Consider the following 12842-nt stretch of genomic DNA (forward strand, 5'->3'; position numbering starts at 1 on the left):
GCATCAAGACTTGAAGAAGAAGACCCAGTCCAAGCTAGAAGCATTAGCTCACCCTGAATATCCGGTATGACGAAGACTGGCTAGAATCACTGCTGAGTTGAAGATGACGGAACGTTTGCTGCATTCCACAAATAACAAGAAGAAAACATAAAAGTAGGGGTCAGTACAAACCACGGGTACTGAGTAGATATCATCGGTCTACTCAAAATAGAGAACAGTATATATCAAGTAATATCATAAATCAACTATAAAACTCAACATGTAGCAACAACAAGTACTATAATCATCAGTAAGTACCATCAAGCTCATCCATGAGGGCTTAAGCCTCAATACCATACTCATTTGAGAATTAAGTATATTAAGTTGAGCATATTATCATCTTTCAAGATTCATTATCTTTCCTCCTCTTGTGTCGGTACGTGACACTCCAATCCCCTACTACTATGTGTCGGCATGTGACACTCCGATCCCCTAATTCTATGTGTCGGAACGTGACACTCCGATCCCCTACATGTGTCGGTACGTGACACTCCGATCCCCAACATGTGTCGGTACGTGACACTCCGATCCCCTACATGTGTCGGAACGTGACATTTCGATCCCCTACATGTGTCGGTACGTGACACTCCGATCCCCTAATTCTATGTGTTGGAACGTGACACTCCGATCCCCTAATTCTATGTGTCGGAACGTGACACTCCGATCCACTAATACTATGTGTCGGAATGTGACACTCCGATCCACTAATATCATTCTATAAATTCATCAAGCCTTCTCTATACCAAGGCATCATCAATCCCATTACTTTAATTCATCAAGCCTTCTTTATACCAAGGCATCATCAATCCCATTACTTTAATTCATCAAGCCTTTTTCTATACTAAGGCATCATCATTAATAATGTATATTAAAGATTCTTTCAAGATTTTGGATTCAATAGTTTTCATCATGTTTTTTTATCACAATCACATAATCATATTCATGCAAGCATACAATTAAGAATATAGATAGGTTTACAATACTACCAATACATATTATTCACAACTGAGAGTCTACTACGAATAGCATGAAAACCATAACCTACCTCCATCGAAGAATTGAATCAAGCAAGAATTTTCCCAAAGCTTTGTTTCTCCCTTCTCGTTCGATTATCTCTCTCTAAACTTTCTCTCTCTTTCTCTTGTTCTTTCTATTCTCTTTATTCAAACCCTCTTTCTTTTACCCTAATTAGTGTATAATTAAGAATAAAAGATGGCAATAATACCCCACTAATTAACTTAAGGTTAACTCTTTTAACCCCCAAGTAATTAGACTTATAATCCTTAACCCTCTAACTTTATAATTAAGGAAAGAATAGTCAAAAATGTCCCTTAAAACGTATCAAGAAATCCGACCCAGACTGGGATTGCGCAACCTGTGACGGGCCGTCGTGCCTACGACGGTCCGTCCTGCAGGTCGTCGCAAGGGTCAAAGAGTCAATTTCCACTAAACAATCTATGACGGTCCGTCACGCCTGTGACGGTCCGTCCTGCCATTCCATCACGAAGTTTAGAGAGTCGAATTTTCAGTACCCAATTTTAGATTTTCCAAGTGTTTTGAAACGAGACCCTGCGATGGTCCGTCGTGCCCATGACGGTCCGTCGTGGGGTCCGTCGCTTCTGCCAGTTTTTCTAGAATTGGAGTCTGTTGCTCCAAACGACTAAACAGGTCGTTACAATAGATACCAATTTACCCATCGTTCGTCCCCGAAAAATCACAAGAAGGAAAATAAGGGAGAAAAGGAGTACCTGAATCTGTAAACAGATGTGGGTATCTTTCTTGCATATCTGCCTCCTTCTCCCAAGTGGCTTCTTCAACCGGTCGATTCTTCCATTGCACCTTGATGGATGCAATCTCTCTTGACCTCAACTTGCGAACTTCTCTAGCTAAGATAGCAACAGGCTCCTCCTCATAAGACAAGTTCTCATCAAGCAAAACTGAATCCCAACGGATAATGTAATTTCCATCCCCATGATATATGTTCAACATAGACACATGGAATACTGGATGCACTCCGGACAGCCCTGGAGGCAAGGCGAACTCATAAGCCACCTCTCCTACTCGCTTAAGTACTTCAAATGGTCCAATGTAACTTGGACTTAGTTTACCCCTTTTACCAAACCGCATCACCCCTTTCATTGGTGAAACTTTCAACAAGACTTGTTCACCCTCCATGAACTCTAAGTCTCTAACCTTTCGATCTGCATATTCTTTTTGTCTACTTTGCGCCGCTAGAAGCTTTTCTTGAATAGACTTCACTTTCTCTATCGAATCCCTCAAAAGGTCAGTACCCCAAGGCCTAACCTCAAATGCATCAAACCAACCAATGGGAGACCTACATCTTCTACCATACAATGCTTCAAATGGAGCCATATCAATGCTTGAGTGATAGCTATTATTGTATGAAAACTCCGCTAAGGGTAAGAAGCTATCCCAATGGCCACCAAACTCTATCACACATGCACGAAGCATATCTTCCAACACTTGAATCGTTCTCTCAGACTGACCATCGGTCTGAGGATGGAACGCAGTACTAAGGTCCAACCTAGTACCCAATTCCGCATGCAATGTTTTCCAAAACTTAGAAGTAAGCTGCGAACCTCTATCTGATATGATGGATAGTGGAACCCCATGCAATCGAACGATTTCTGAGATATAGATCTTGGCTAACTTCTAGGCATTGTAAGTCACCTTAACCGGAATAAAATGAGCAGACTTAGTTAACCTATCAACAATTACCCAAATAGAATCAAACTTTCCCAATGTCTTGGGAAGACCAACCACAAAGTCCATTGCAATTCTTTCCCACTTCCATTCTGGAATGGGCATTCTCCTAAGGGTTCCTCCGGGCCTCTGGTGTTCATACTTTACTTGTTGACAGTTTGGACATCTGACAATAAAATCAACAATATAACGCTTCATTCTACTCCACCAAAAGTGTTGCTTTAGGTCACGGTACATCTTGGATGCACCCGGATGTATCGAATACTTCGAACTATGAGCCTCTGTCAGAATAGTGTTGATCAAATCATTAACTCGGGGTACACATACCCTTCCCTTGATTCTCAAAACACCTTCCTCATCGATTTGTGCTTCCTTAGCCTCTCCTCGCAATACCTTATCTTGGATCCTGCGCAGTTTCTCATCACCGAACTGTCTCCCCTTAATCTTGTCAAGAAAGGAAGATCTTGCCTCCACAGAAGCCAACAATCCTCCCTTCTCATTTAATTCTAATCTCATCAAGTCATTAGCTAGAGTCTGAACCTCTCTAGCCAATGGGCGTCTAGGAGCTTGCAAGTGAGCTAGACTTCCCATGCTTCCCGCCTTCCTACTTAAAGCATCAACTATAACATTCGCCTTCCCCGGATGATACAAGATAGTGATATCGTAGTCCTTTAGTAACTCCATCCATCCTCTGTCTTAAGTTCAAATCTTTCTGAGTAAAGACATACTGAAGGCTACGATGATCCGTATAGATCTCACACTTAACCCCATATAAATAGTGTCTCCATTGCTTTAATGCAAACACTACGGTGGCCAATTCCAAATCATGAGTGGGATAGTTACGTTCATGCACTTTTAATTGTCTTGAAGCATAATCAATCACACTCTTCTCTTGCATTAGTACTGCACCCAAACCAGAATAGGATGCATCACAATAAACAATGAAGTTCTTACCCCTTACTGGCAAGGTAAGGATAGGTGCGGTAGTCAACAAAGTCTTGAGCTTCTGAAAGCTTTCCTCACATTCGTCCGACCATACAAATGGAACATTATGCTTAGTCAAGTTCGTCTATTGGGAAGCAATAGAAGAGAATCCCTTGACAAATCGGCGGTAGTAGCTAGCTAACCCAACAAAGCTCCTTATTTCTGACACATTAGTGGGTCTTACCCAATTCTTCACTGTTTCAATCTTAGAAGGATCCACCATCAGTCCATCCTTAGAAACCACGTGCCCCAAGAAGGACACTGTATCTAGCCAAAACTCACACTTAGAGAACTTGGCATAAAGCTTTTTCTCCCTCAACATTTCCAATACCATTCTCAAATGTTCTTCATGTTCCTTCTTGCTCTTTGAGTATACCAATATATCATCATTAAAAACGATCACGAAGAGGTCCAAATATGGCTTAAAAATCCCGTTCATCAAGCTCATGAACGCAGCAGGGGCATTCGTAAGACCAAAAGACATCACCACAAATTCGTAATGCCCATACCTCGTTCGTAAAGCAGTCTTTGGCACATCCGTTGCTCGTATTTTCAATTGATGATAACCGGATCTCAGGTCAATCTTAGAGAAGACACAAGCACCTTGTAACTGATCGAACAAGTCATCAATGCGAGGAAGAGGATACTTGTTCTTAATGGTTACTTTATTTAGTTGTCTGTAATCTATGCACATCCGAAAACTCCCATCCTTCTTCTTTACAAACAAAACCGGAGCACCCCAAGGAGATGCACTTGGTTTAATAAAGCCTTTGTTTAACAACTCTTGAAGTTGGGCTTTTAACTATCTTAACTCCGCGGGAGTGATTCTATAAGGGGGTATAGAAATGGGGCGAGTACCCGGTTCAAGATCGATAAAGAAGTCAATATCCCTATCTGGTGGCATACCAGGAAGATCTGCAGGGAACACATCCAGAATCTCAAGGACTACCGAAACCGACTCAATCGAAGGTACTTGGGTAGTGTAATCCTTGAGATGTGCCAAGAAAGCTAAACACCCTTTACTAACCATTTTCTTAGCATGAAGTAAGGAGATGATACGCACCGGATTGGAAGTGTAGTCACCCTCCCACACTAACGGGCCTGTCCCAGGCTTGGCTAACGTCACCATTTTAGCATTACAATCTAAGATTGCAAATTGCGGAGAAAGCCAAGTCATACCCAGAATCACATCAAAATCATCCATTTCTAAGATAACCAAATCTACATAAGTGTTGCTCCCCACAAAGTTTACCAAACAAGACCTATATACCTTTTCAACAACCACAGACTCACCCACTGGAGTAGAGACACGAATAGGCATATCAAGTAATTCACAATGTAAATTTAGGTCATTAGCAAATGAGGAAGATACATAAGAAAACGTGGATCCAGGATCAAACAATACAGAAGCCATGCAATCACAAACGAGAAGATTACCTGTGATAACAGCATCAGATGTCTCCGCTTGAGACCGCCCAGGGAAAGCGTAACAATGGGCCCTATCGTTCGTCTATCCGTTGCCGTTACCATGTTGTGATGTAGTGGCCCCATTTTGCCAATTACCTCTGCCATTTTGGTGACCACCATTACCTCGACCACCACGTCCTCCAGAATAACGGCCTCTACGATGACCACCTCTACCTCTAGCTATTGGGGGTCTATAACTTTGTCTGGGACAATTTTTCCTAATATGTCCAATCTCCCCACATCCATAACACTCTCTGGAGTAAAGCATCGGCCCCTCGGAGAAGTGTTGACCGATCTGAGGTGGTCCCCCAACTACAGTCTGTAGTGAAGACTGAATTGGTTGGACTGAGTAACTTCCCGAACCCTGTCCTCTAGTGTAAGAACCATTAAACTCACCTCCCTTTCGAAACCTTTTTGATGTCAATGTTGTGGTGAAGTCGTCCGGCTTCACTACTTCCACTTCTATCATAAAGTCTACTACTTCTTGGAAGGATTTTGCCGTTGCCGCTACTTGTAAGGCCGAAATCCGCAATTCTGACCTCAACCCCTTCACAAACTGGCGAATCCGCTCTTGAGGACTGAAACAGAGTTGAGTGGCATATCTTGATAGTGCACGAAACTTAGCCTCATAAGCATTGACCGACATCCTACCTTGCTCTAGGCTCAAGAACTCATCCCTTTTCCTATCCCTCAAAGTCCGAGGGATATACTTCTCCATAAACAAGCTAGAGAATGAGGCCCAAGTCATAGGTGGTGCCTCTGTCGGTTGACACTCAACATGGGATCGCCACCACATTTTGGCGTTCCCTCGAAACTGATAACTCACGAACTCCACCCCAAACCGTTCTATTATACCTATCTTGTGTAGTAGCTCGTGACAGTCAACCAAAAAATCATAAGCATCCTCCGATTCAGCACCCTTGAAGACTGGAGGTTTCAATTTCAAGAACTTACTGAAAAGTTCATGCTGATCACTTGTCATTACAGGCCCTGTAGTCAGACGAGGAAATGTACTTATTTCCAATGGAACATCCATGCGGGGAGCCATAGTAGCCGCATGTTGTACCTCTGGAGCCTGAGGTGCTGGTGCAGAAAACACTGGGGGTGTCTGGCCCTGATCAAATAACCCGCTAAGATAAGCCACAACCTGATTGATCATCTCTAGGGTAGGTTGGGGTGGAATTTCCTCATTTTGCACTTATTCATTCACCCCATCCTCCCCCTCTCTTATCACTTCCTCAGTCGGTGGAGGAGTCACCGCCCTAGTACCAGATGGGCTAGGTGCTCGTCCTCTTCCTCTAGAGGACGTCCTCCCACGACCTCTACCACGGCCTCTTGCCGCTGTTCTTCCTCGAGCTACAGCCCCAGTGGCTGGCTCAGACGCACCCTGTCCCGCCGGTGCTGGTGTTGGCGTAGTCGTTGCTCTAGCTCTAACCATCTGTAAAAGAGAGTGAAGATGGTCAGATACCAATTCGTATCGCCTAGATACCAATTGGACTCAAGTAGTAGCACGAAAGAAAGAATGAAAGAGTGAAATTTTCCTAAAGTCTTATAGCCTCTCAAGGAAAAGTAAAGGCGTCCCCCACCGTTCCTTAAGACTCTACTAGACCTGTTGTTGTGTGATGAGACCAACGAACCTAAGGCTCTGATACCAAGTTTGTCACGACCCAAATCCGGGCCGCGACTGGCACCCACACTTACCCTCCTATGTGAGCGAACCAACCAATCTAAACCTTAACATTTCAATATAATATCAACAGAAAGTAATGCGGAAGACTTAAACTCATTAATGAAAAACAATTCAGTAACTATTATTTCCCAAAATCTGGAAGTCATCACCACAAGAACATCTACCTTTAAATTACTAAACTAAGAGTATCTAAAAGCTAAAAATACATAAGAAACTAGTCCATGCCGGATGTTCAAGGCATCAAGACTTGAAGAAGAAGACCCAGTCCAAGCTAGAAGCATTAGCTCACCCTGAATATCCGGTATGACGAAGACTGGCTAGAATCACTGCTGAGTTGAAGATGACGGAACGTTTGCTGTATTCCACAAATAACACGAAAAAAACATAAAAGTAGCGGTCAGTACAAACCACAGGTACTGAGTAGATATCATCGGTCAACTCAAATTAGAGAACAATATATATCAAGTAATATCATAAATCAACTATAAAACTCAACATGTAGCAACAATAAGTACTATAATCATCAGTAAGTACCATCAAGCTCATCCATAAGGGCTCAAGCCTCAATACCATACTCATTTGGGAATTAAGTATATTAAGTTGAGCATATTATCATCTTTCAAGATTCATTATCTTTCCTCCTCTTGTGTCGGTACGTGACACTCCGATCCCCTACTACTATGTGTCGGCACGTGACACTCCGATCCCCTAATTCTATGTGTCGGAACGTGACACTCCGATCCCCTACATGTGTCGGTACGTGACACTCTGATCCCCTACATGTGTCGGTACGTGAAACTCCGATCCCCTACATGTGTCGGAACGTGACACTCTGATCCCCTACATGTGTCGGTACGTGACACTCCAATCCCCTAATTCTATGTGTCAGAACGTGACACTCCGATCCCCTAATTTTATGTGTCGGAACGTGACTCTCCGATCCACTAATACTATGTGTCGGAACGTGACACTCCGATCCACTAATATCATTCTATAAATTCATCAAGCCTTCTCTATACCAAGGCATCATCAATCCCATTACTTTAATTCATCAAGCCTTCTTTATACCAAGGCATCATACATCCCATTACTTTAATTCATCAAGCCTTCTTCTATACCAAGGCATCATCATTAATAATGTATATTAAAGTTTCTTTCAAGATTTGGGATTCAATAGTTTTAATCATGCTTGTTTTATCACAATCACATAATCAGATTCATGCAAGCATACAATTAAGCATATAGACAGGTTTACAATACTACCAATACATATCATTCGCTACTGAAAGTCTACTACGAATAGCATGAAAACCATAACCTACCTCCACCGAAGAATTGAATCAAGCATGAATTTTCCCAAAGCTTTGTTTCTCCCTTCTCGTTCGATTCTCTCTCTCTCTCAACTTTCTCTCTCTTTCACTTGTTCTTTCTATTCTCTTTATTCAAACCCTCTTTCTGTTACCCTAATTAGTATATAATTAAGAATAAAAGATGGCAATAATACCCCACTAATTAACTTAAGGTTAACTCTTTTAACCCCCAAGTAATTAGACTTATAATCCTTAACCCTCTAACTTTATAATTAAGGCAAGAATAGTCAAAAATGTCCCTTAAAACGTATCAAGAAATCCGACCCAGACTGGGATTGCGCAACCTGTGACGGGCCGTCGTGCCTGCGACGGTCCGTCCTGCAGGTCGTCGCAAGGGTCAGAGAGTCAATTTCCACTAAACAATCTATGAGGGTCTGTCACGCCTGTGACGGTCCGTCCTGCCATTCCGTCACGAAGTTCAGAGAGTCGATTTTCAGTACCCAATTTCAGATTTTGCAAGTGTTTTAAAATGAGACCCTGCGACGGTCCGTCGTGCCCATGACGATCCGTCGTGGGGTCCGTCGCTTCTGCCAGTTTTTCTAGAATTGGAGTCTGTTGCTCCAAACGACTAAACAGGTCGTTACATAAACTCATTAAACACACATAAGAACATGAAAAAACATAAGACACATAGGTGACTAGTCGTCGAATATTTTTGTTTTCCCATAACGTTTGACTGAAAACATGATCTAAACCTTTAAAAACTAACTCAAACATCATTTTAAACCATCTTAGGACTTCAAAACTGTATCTTTCAAACATTAAGCCCTAGTTTTGCCTAATTCATTTTATGAGGTGGTATATGCTCCCCCACTTGGACAACATTTGTTCCCGAATGACACTTGCTTCATTTTAGACATTATCAAAAGATGATTAATGCAAGACTAGAAGCACATAACCAAACAACACAATATTTCTTTAGGAGAAACATCATTTTCACAGAAACAAGAGAATCACAACACGACAAGAAGCTAGAAACTAATCTACTACTCATCATGTCATAAGACCCACAATCCTTATTTTATATTGGAGAAAAATTATTCCCAACACACTTTCATGATTATTTACATTAATATAGACACCATAAAACCATTTTACACGAAATAACAATTTATATATTTTCAAAAAATCATTACACTAACCTCCATTTTTTCTTTAAAAATAACATGCTACACAATCTAACAATGCAACACTTAAGAAATTCCTTATAAATGATCAACAAATAAATATCATATAACAATTTATACATACTTAGTATTCACCTTCATGTAACCACCTACACTAGATGCACATGAACAATGATAAAGATACCATACATGAAAACTCATTTTCTCATTCAACAAAACTTATTCCAAATACATATATATCATAAAGAGAATGCTTACAATTCAATTTAAAAAAAAGAATCCTACATAAATCAAGTTACTAAGAACTCATTATTTTAGGTTTGAATAAACACATCAAGAAAGGTTAAGGGTATCTCACTCTCAAAAACCATATTGTTCCCCATACTCCCCCACTTAGGAGAAACCCAATTTAAGGTCGACATAACATGTATTACAAGGAACTCCCTCAAAACACCTTAACCATACAAATACTTTCTGAATTAAAGCCTATCTCTTGAAAACTAAAGACTCTCGAAGGTGTAACCATCTAACCACCACATCCCCCTTACTAGGAGAAACTCATCTTTACTCTTTCAAATCTCATCACCTTCCTTTCTATTGTTGGGTCTTAAAAATTTTCAAAACATCTGAACAACCACATTTTCACATTTCTAACTCTATACCTTACCATTCTTTACAAATAAACTATCCTTCAAAAGGTTACTAAACAAACCTAAGTTTACCCTTACAACCTCCCATATCTCATATAACAAGTAACATATGATTTTTTCTCTCCCTCCACACAATATTCAAAAAGTCACACTCAAAGCACCAAAGCATAAGGGAAAAAGGGAAAAACACAATATACAAACCTCTTAGGCATGATTAGATGGATGAAGAAGTGAAACTTTTCGTAGCACCCAATAGTCTCTTATTAATAATGTAATGCACTTCACATTATGAACAAGACTCTACTAGATGTGGTTCATGAGACAACTAAGACACATGCAAACCTTATGCTCTGATGTAAACTTTGTAACGACCCAGAAGTATACCCTGGCAGTTAGAGCATCGTTGAGTTGCCACACGACAATGAAACTTCAAAAAATCTCACCAAAAATACTCGTATCATTCATTTAAAAATAAAACATTGTAAAATGAGTAATATTTTAAAAGCTTCTTCACACAAAAAAACTCTTACCTTAATTAATAATCAAACAGAAGACTTTCATTTTAAACATTAAACCTTCAAAATTTCTCATTGAACCATTTAAACAATGGAGTATATAATACTTGAAACTTATCCCATACAAGACATAAAATAAAGACTATGACATAAAGAAACTTGTGGATATTGTTCTTTGATAGATGAGGACTCACCAGTACCTCATCTTAAACCCTTAAAAACCTATCCATACTCCATGGCATACCAAGACATTAAATTCCCCACACTTTAGTTAAAAAGGGAAAAAGAAGGGGTTACAACATTAGATACATTAATTATGGAAGTCATGCCAAAACCATTAAAAAAATGGAAATTTAGTAAACAACATGCTTTTAATGAATTTTTGTTAAAACATCATACTATAAGAACAACATTTAACACCTTAGAAATACATAAAAAAATCACATGACGAATTTATAAATTTCTGTAGGAAAACATTACATTAAATCCATGTAACCTTACAGTGAAATAATTCACGATGACAGTGAATTTTCTCAACGTCACAAGGAAGACTTGCTAGCATGAAATCCTCTAACTAAAATTTATCTAAGACTCACTTAAGTAAGACGAAGAGAGAACTCCCGTACACCCTCTCTAGGAAAACCTAAATGATCATTAATACCGCGTATAATTAGATACACACATTGGATGCACCAATCCCATAAGCATGAGATCCTTCTACCAAAGGTGATTCTAAGCTTCACTTTAGTGAGTTGTTAAGTTACCTCCTATACAATCCCTTTCACAAACACTTAAGCGATCCTATAGATTACCTAGGGTAAGGTCATTCTCACTTAACATCAAAAAATACATAAAATATGACATTCTTCATTAAAAAGGTAATCAAAAGATTTACCTAAATAAATCAAGAAGATAATTTAAATGATTGACCTATCCAATATTTCATAAATAATTCTTAAAACTCTTAGTTTGCATCATGTCTACATAATCAATAAACTTTCCTAACTAGAATCGTTGTGATGATTTATCTAGGTAAGATAAGGAGTGACCATTCATATGCCCCCTTCACACCTTAACTAGACAACCCTCAACTACTCTAGATAAATACTTATTCAATTACCATAGTGTCTTAACTTAAGTCATTAAATTCATTGGTTCATTTAAGAGACATTCATCACATAAGGAAATTAAAGTAATGTTCTTAGTGAAGGCCTACGGACTCTCACTAACATCACCAAAGCCTATTGTGCAATGTCTAGATAGCGTCTTATACCACCACCTAAACTTCATCGAACTTTTCTATTTCTAGTAGGCATCCAATATGATGAGAATAGGCAATAACAGACATACACCATGGTGGAATATCATGGAATACGATGTTGTAAACTACTCCGATGGAGGGTGTTCTACTTGCAAATGGTAGAACTTGAACACATCCCATTTAGGTACATTGTTAAAGAATATAAAAGTCATATTTCGTATTGTACTCTCATTCTTCATTACATCTCCTTCCCAAATCATACTCACTCGTTCTTAGCCTTTGTTCTCACGGAATAATATACAGTAACGATTAATACAAAGGGGTTCCATATCAAGTTCATAACACAAAAATATTAATCCTACCAAAGGGTTCTCCTAGGGCTTTATTATAATGGCAACAATATAGCTCTTAATGATTTTTCTAAGGATGATATGACGTAGTTTCAGCCAATCAACCTTATGTCCATGATTCATTACATAAAGGACGTCATAACGAATTTTGACTTTAATGTTCATAACTTTACCACTAGGATTATGATTCCACACAAAGGACATTCTAAACATCATTCAAGGTATCCTATTATTCATACATTCAGGACTAAAAGACTTTAGAATCCTAAGTCAATACATCCTATATTAACATTCATACATGTATCAAGTAAGGGATAGAAGTCCACCACACAAGACACTACTTTGTCATAACACATGAGAGAAGTCCATTCTACCACACAAGACACTACTTTCTAATAACACATGAGAGATGTCCTCATGGACTACGTTAGTCATACATATCCATTTAATAGTTAAACATGTTAACATTAACATATACATATATGGCTTCATCATATATAAACACATAAGAGGAATCATAATATTATCACTCAAACAAGATCATACAAGATCTATAAGGCACCCTTACTATTAACCTTCACAAATAACACCTCTTATCTATCATTCTTTAAAATACATGTTCATACAATACATTATGTCTTATACATGATTACATAATTTCACAT

This window comes from Solanum lycopersicum, chromosome 7 (assembly GCF_036512215.1).
Source record: "Solanum lycopersicum chromosome 7, SLM_r2.1".
Taxonomy (NCBI): Eukaryota; Viridiplantae; Streptophyta; class Magnoliopsida; order Solanales; family Solanaceae; genus Solanum; species Solanum lycopersicum.